This window comes from Somniosus microcephalus, unplaced genomic scaffold (assembly GCF_052327205.1).
Source record: "Somniosus microcephalus isolate GS21.2 unplaced genomic scaffold, FLI_Smic_1.0 unresolved_chr1, whole genome shotgun sequence".
In the NCBI taxonomy this organism is placed as follows: domain Eukaryota; kingdom Metazoa; phylum Chordata; class Chondrichthyes; order Squaliformes; family Somniosidae; genus Somniosus; species Somniosus microcephalus.
This window is the reverse complement of record NW_028225179.1, coordinates 144,330,976-144,337,456: the sequence shown is the minus strand read 5'-3', so window position 1 is coordinate 144,337,456 and position 6,481 is coordinate 144,330,976. Positions and strand designations below refer to the sequence as shown.

General features: G+C 80.2%; 1 protein-coding gene across 2 annotated transcripts in view; it reads left to right on the top strand.

The window, feature by feature from the left end:
- Positions 1-201: 201 nt before the first annotated feature.
- LOC147096179 (serine protease FAM111A-like) overlaps positions 202-6,481 on the top strand; it is a 31,389-nt gene continuing 25,109 nt past the window's right edge. The window contains exon 1 of one of the 2 annotated variants that reach the window (XM_085975051.1): positions 202-303. The gene's annotated coding sequence lies outside the window, so the exon portion shown is untranslated. Of the gene's footprint in view, positions 347-6,481 lie in introns of both variants that reach the window. The other variant, XM_085975052.1, reaches the window with a different exon arrangement.

The window sequence follows — 6,481 nt, the reverse complement described above, 5'->3', positions numbered from 1 at the left end:
CGCCGGGTGACAAAAGATCAGGAGCATGGGACTCAAGTGCAGCCAAAAGTGGAGGAGCAGCCCCTTCAAATAATGAAAGAGGGGCTGCAACCTCTCACACTCCATGTAAACGTGGAAAACAACTGGTGTGAAGTTTCCAGCCAAACTTTTCCCCTCTCTGAGCTCCGGTGACGTCTGCCTCCCACCCGACACGCGGAAGGTCACATGACAGCAGGAGCCAATCGGAGGCGGCCAGGTCGTGACTGACGTCATTACCCCGGGCCTGCTGGATCAGGCTTCTGTCGGTTGCCGGAGTGACGGCAGGTGAGTCGGGATGTGGGGGCTGAACTCTGAGCTCTTCCTCCGGGTACGTTGGCTGGTGGGAAGCCGGAGACGCTGCAGCCGCCCTTCGGGCCTGGAAACAGAAATGGAGGCCCATAGTGTACCCGGGAGCGGGGCTCCGGCTGCAAGGCGAGGGGGGGTGAATAATAGGCGCGGGCCTCAGTCCCGGGCCGCTGCCCCTGGGCGTTATTCACAGGCTCGCCCCTCCCTCCCTCCCTCCCTCCAATATCCAATCTCTCCCACCCCCTCCCTCCAATCTCCCCGCCCTCCCCCTCCCTCCAATCTCCCCGCCCTCCCCCTCCCTCCAATCTCCCCCTCCCTCCCTCCAATCTCCCCCCCTCCCCCTCCCTCCAATCTCCCCCCTCCCCCTCCCTCCAATCTCCCCCCTCCCCCAATCTCCCCCCCTCTAATCCCCCCCCCCCCTCCAATCTTCCCCCCCTCCAATCTTCCCCCCTCCAATCTCCCCCCCTCCAATCTCCCCCCCCTCCAATCTCCCCCTCTCCAATCTCTCCCCCTCTCCAATCTCTCCCCCCCCTCCAATCTCTCCCCCCCCCTCCAATCTCCCCCCTCCAATCTCCCCTCCAATCTCCCCCCCCTCCAATCTCCCCCCCTCCAATCTCCCCCCCTCCAATCTCCCCCCCTCCAATCTCCCCCCCTCCAATCGCCCCCCCCCCTCCAATCGCCCCCCCCGCCTCCAATCGCCCCCCCCTGCCTCCAATCGCCCCCCCCGCCTCCAATCGCCCCCCCTGCCTCCAATCGCCCCCCCTGCCTCCAATCGCCCCCCCCTGCCTCCAATCGCCCCCCCCTGCCTCCAATCGCCCCCCCCCTGCCTCCAATCGCCCCCCCCTGCCTCCAATCGCCCCCCCCTGCCTCCAATCGCCCCCCCCTGCCTCCAATCGCCCCCCCGCCTCCAATCGCCCCCCCTGCCTCCAATCGCCCCCCCTGCCTCCAATCGCCCCCCCTGCCTCCAATCGCCCCCCCTGCCTCCAATCGCCCCCCCTGCCTCCAATCGCCCCCCCTGCCTCCAATCGCCCCCCCTGCCTCCAATCGCCCCCCCTGCCTCCAATCGCCCCCCCTGCCTTCAATCGCCCCCCCCTCCGACCGCTCCCTCCGACCGCTCCCTCCGACCGCCCCCCCCTCCCTCCGACCGCCCCCCCCTCCCTCCGACCGCCCCCCCTCCCTCGACCGCCCCCCCTCCTCCGACCGCCCCCCCCTCCCTCCGACCGCCCCCCCCTCCCTCCGACCGCCCCCCCCTCCCTCCGACCGCCCCCCCTCCTCGACCGCCCCCCCCTCCCTCCGACCGCCCCCCCCTCCCTCCGACCGCCCCCCCCCTCCCTCCGACCGCCCCCCCCTCCCTCCGACCGCCCCCCCCTCCCTCCGACCGCCCCCCCCTCCCTCCGACCGCCCCCCCCTCCCTCCGACCGCCCCCCCCTCCCTCCGACCGCCCCCCCCTCCCTCCGACCGCCCCCCCCTCCCTCCGACCGCCCCCCCCTCCCTCCGACCGCCCCCCCCTCCCTCCGACCGCCCCCCCCTCCCTCCGACCGCCCCCCCCTCCCTCCGACCGCCCCCCCTCCCTCCGACCGCCCCCCCCTCCCTCCGACCGCCCCCCCCTCCCTCCGACCGCCCCCCCCTCCCTCCGACCGCCCCCCCCTCCCTCCGACCGCCCCCCCTCCCTCCGACCGCCCCCTCCGACCGCCCCCCCTCCCTCCGACCGCCCCCCCTCCCTCCGACCGCCCCCCCCTCCCTCCGACCGCCCCCCCTCCCTCCGACCGCCCCCCCTCCCTCCGACCGCCCCCCTCCCTCCGACCGCCCCCCCTCCCTCCGACCGCCCCCCCTCCCTCCGACCGCCCCCCCTCCCTCCGACCGCCCCCCCTCCCTCCGACCGCCCCCCCTCCCTCCGACCGCCCCCCCTCCTCCGACCGCCCCCCCTCCCTCCGACCGCCCCCCCTCCCTCCGACCGCCCCCCCTCCCTCCGACCGCCCCCCCTCCCTCCGACCGCCCCCCCTCCCTCCGACCGCCCCCCCTCCCTCCGACCGCCCCCCCTCCCTCCGACCGCCCCCCCTCCCTCCGACCGCCCCCCCTCCCTCCGACCGCCCCCCCTCCCTCCGACCGCCCCCCCTCCCTCCGACCGCCCCCCCTCCCTCCGACCGCCCCCCCTCCCTCCGACCGCCCCCCCTCCCTCCGACCGCCCCCCCTCCCTCCGACCGCCCCCCCTCCCTCCGACCGCCCCCCCTCCCTCCGACCGCCCCCCCTCCCTCCGACCGCCCCCCCTCCCTCCGACCGCCCCCCCTCCTCCGACCGCCCCCCCTCCCTCCGACCGCCCCCCCTCCCTCCGACCGCCCCCCTCGACCGCCCCCTCCGACCGCCCCCCCTCCGACCGCCCCCCCCTCCGACCGCCCCCCCCCTCCGACCGCCCCCCCTCCGACCGCCCCCCTCCGACCGCCCCCCCTCCGACCGCCCCCCCTCCGACCGCCCCCCCTCCGACCGCCCCCCCTCCGACCGCCCCCTCGACGCCCCCTCCGACCGCCCCCCCTCCGACCGCCCCCCCTCCGACCGCCCCCCCTCCGACCGCCCCCCCTCCGACCGCCCCCCCTCCGACCGCCCCCCCTCCGACCGCCCCCCTCCGACCGCCCCCCCTCCGACCGCCCCCCCTCCGACCGCCCCCCCTCCGACCGCCCCCCCTCCGACCGCCCCCCTCCGACCGCCCCCCCTCCGACCGCCCCCCCTCCGACCGCCCCCCCTCCGACCGCCCCCCCTCCGACCGCCCCCCCTCCGACCGCCCCCCCTCCGACCGCCCCCCCTCCGACCGCCCCCCCTCCGACCGCCCCCCCTCCGACCGCCCCCCCTCCGACCGCCCCCCCTCCGACCGCCCCCCCTCCGACCGCCCCCCCTCCGACCGCCCCCCCTCCGACCGCCCCCCCTCCGACCGCCCCCCCTCCGACCGCCCCCCCTCCGACCGCCCCCCCTCCGACCGCCCCCCTCCGACCGCCCCCCCTCCGACCGCCCCCCCTCCGACCGCCCCCCCTCCGACCGCCCCCCCTCCGACCGCCCCCCCTCCGACCGCCCCCCCTCCGACCGCCCCCCCTCCGACCGCCCCCCCTCCGACCGCCCCCCCTCCGACCGCCCCCCCTCCGACCGCCCCCCCTCCGACCGCCCCCCCTCCGACCGCCCCCCCTCCGACCGCCCCCCCTCCGACCGCCCCCCCTCCGACCGCCCCCCCCTCCGACCGCCCCCCCTCCGACCGCCCCCCCTCCGACCGCCCCCCCTCCGACCGCCCCCCCCTCCGACCGCCCCCCCTCCGACCGCCCCCCTCCGACCGCCCCCCCTCCGACCGCCCCCCCTCCGACCGCCCCCCCTCCGACCGCCCCCCTCCCTCCGACCGCCCCCCTCCCCTCCGACCGCCCCCCTCCCCTCCGACCGCCCCCCCTCCCTCCGACCGCCCCCCCTCCCTCCGACCGCCCCCCCCTCCCTCCGACCGCCCCCCCCTCCCTCCGACCGCCCCCCCTCCCTCCGACCGCCCCCCCCTCCCTCCGACCGCCCCCCCCTCCCTCCGACCGCCCCCCCTCCCTCCGACCGCCCCCCCCTCCTCCGACCGCCCCCCCCCTCCCTCCGACCGCCCCCCCCCTCCGACCGCCCCCCCCCTCCGACCGCCCCCCCCTCCCTCCGACCGCCCCCCTCCCTCCGACCGCCCCCCCTCCCTCCGACCGCCCCCCCCTCCCTCCGACCGCCCCCCCTCCCTCCGACCGCCCCCCCTCCCTCCGACCGCCCCCCCCTCCCTCCGACCGCCCCCCCCTCCCTCCGACCGCCCCCCCTCCCTCCGACCGCCCCCCCTCCCTCCGACCGCCCCCCCCTCCCTCCGACCGCCCCCCCTCCCTCCGACCGCCCCCCCCTCCCTCCGACCGCCCCCCCCTCCCTCCGACCGCCCCCCCCTCCCTCCGACCGCCCCCCCTCCCTCCGACCGCCCCCCCCTCCCTCCGACCGCCCCCCCCCTCCCTCCGACCGCCCCCCCTCCCTCCGACCGCCCCCCCTCCCTCCGACCGCCCCCCCCTCCCTCCGACCGCCCCCCCCTCCCTCCGACCGCCCCCCCCTCCCTCCGACCGCCCCCCCCTCCCTCCGACCGCCCCCCCCTCCCTCCGACCGCCCCCCCCTCCCTCCGACCGCCCCCCCCTCCCTCCGACCGCCCCCCCCTCCCTCCGACCGCCCCCCCCTCCCTCCGACCGCCCCCCCCTCCCTCCGACCGCCCCCCCCCTCCCTCCGACCGCCCCCCCCTCCCTCCGACCGCCCCCCCCTCCCTCCGACCGCCCCCCCCTCCCTCCGACCGCCCCCCCCCTCCCTCCGACCGCCCCCCCCTCCCTCCGACCGCCCCCCCCTCCCTCCGACCGCCCCCCCCTCCCTCCGACCGCCCCCCCCTCCCTCCGACCGCCCCCCCCTCCCTCCGACCGCCCCCCCCTCCCTCCGACCGCCCCCCCCTCCCTCCGACCGCCCCCCCCTCCCTCCGACCGCCCCCCCCTCCCTCCGACCGCCCCCCCCTCCCTCCGACCGCCCCCCCCTCCCTCCGACCGCCCCCCCCTCCCTCCGACCGCCCCCCCCTCCCTCCGACCGCCCCCCCCTCCCTCCGACCGCCCCCCCCCTCCCTCCGACCGCCCCCCCCCTCCCTCCGACCGCCCCCCCCTCCCTCCGACCGCCCCCCCCCTCCCTCCGACCGCCCCCCCCTCCCTCCGACCGCCCCCCCCTCCCTCCGACCGCCCCCCCCTCCCTCCGACCGCCCCCCCCTCCCTCCGACCGCCCCCCCCTCCCTCCGACCGCCCCCCCCTCCCTCCGACCGCCCCCCCCTCCCTCCGACCGCCCCCCCCTCCCTCCGACCGCCCCCCCCTCCCTCCGACCGCCCCCCCTCCCTCCGACCGCCCCCCCCTCCCTCCGACCGCCCCCCCTCCCCCGATCTCGCCCCCCCTCCCCCCGATCTCGCCCCCCGATCTCGCCCCCCCTCCCCCGATCTCGCCCCCCGATCTCGCCCCCCCTCCCCCGATCTCGCCCCCTCCCCCCGATCTCGCCCCCTCCCCCCGATCTCGCCCCCTCCCCCGATCTCGCCCCCTCCCCCCGATCTCGCCCCTCCCCGATCTCGCCCCCCCGATCTCGCCCCCCCGATCTCGCCCCCCGATCTCGCCCCCCCCGATCTCGCCCCCCCGATCTCGCCCCCCCCGATCTCGCCCCCCCCGATCTCGCCCCCCCCGATCTCGCCCCCCCCGATCTCGCCCCCCCCGATCTCGCCCCCCCCGATCTCGCCCCCCCCGATCTCGCCCCCCCCGATCTCGCCCCCCCCGATCTCGCCCCCCCCGATCTCGCCCCCCCCGATCTCGCCCCCCCGATCTCGCCCCCCCCGATCTCGCCCCCCCCGATCTCGCCCCCCCCGATCTCGCCCCCCCCGATCTCGCCCCCCCGATCTCGCCCCCCCCCGATCTCGCCCCCCCCGATCTCGCCCCCCCCGATCTCGCCCCCCCGATCTCGCCCCCCCCGATCTCGCCCCCCCCGATCTCGCCCCCCCGATCTCGCCCCCCCCGATCTCGCCCCCCCCGATCTCGCCCCCCCCGATCTCGCCCCCCCCGATCTCGCCCCCCCCGATCTCGCCCCCCCCGATCTCGCCCCCCCCGATCTCGCCCCCCCCGATCTCGCCCCCCCCGATCTCGCCCCCCCCGATCTCGCCCCCCCCGATCTCGCCCCCCCCGATCTCGCCCCCCCCGATCTCGCCCCCCCCGATCTCGCCCCCCCCGATCTCGCCCCCCCCGATCTCGCCCCCCCCGATCTCGCCCCCCCCGATCTCGCCCCCCCCGATCTCGCCCCCCCCGATCTCGCCCCCCCCGATCTCGCCCCCCCCGATCTCGCCCCCCCCGATCTCGCCCCCCCCCGATCTCGCCCCCCCCGATCTCGCCCCCCCCCGATCTCGCCCCCCCCGATCTCGCCCCCCCCGATCTCGCCCCCCCCGATCTCGCCCCCCCCGATCTCGCCCCCCCCCGATCTCGCCCCCCCCGATCTCGCCCCCCCCCGATCTCGCCCCCCCCCGATCTCGCCCCCCCCGATCTCGCCCCCCCCCCGATCTCGCCCCCCCCCGATCTCGCCCCCCCCGATCTCGCCCCCCCCCGATCTCGCCCCCCCCGATCTCGCC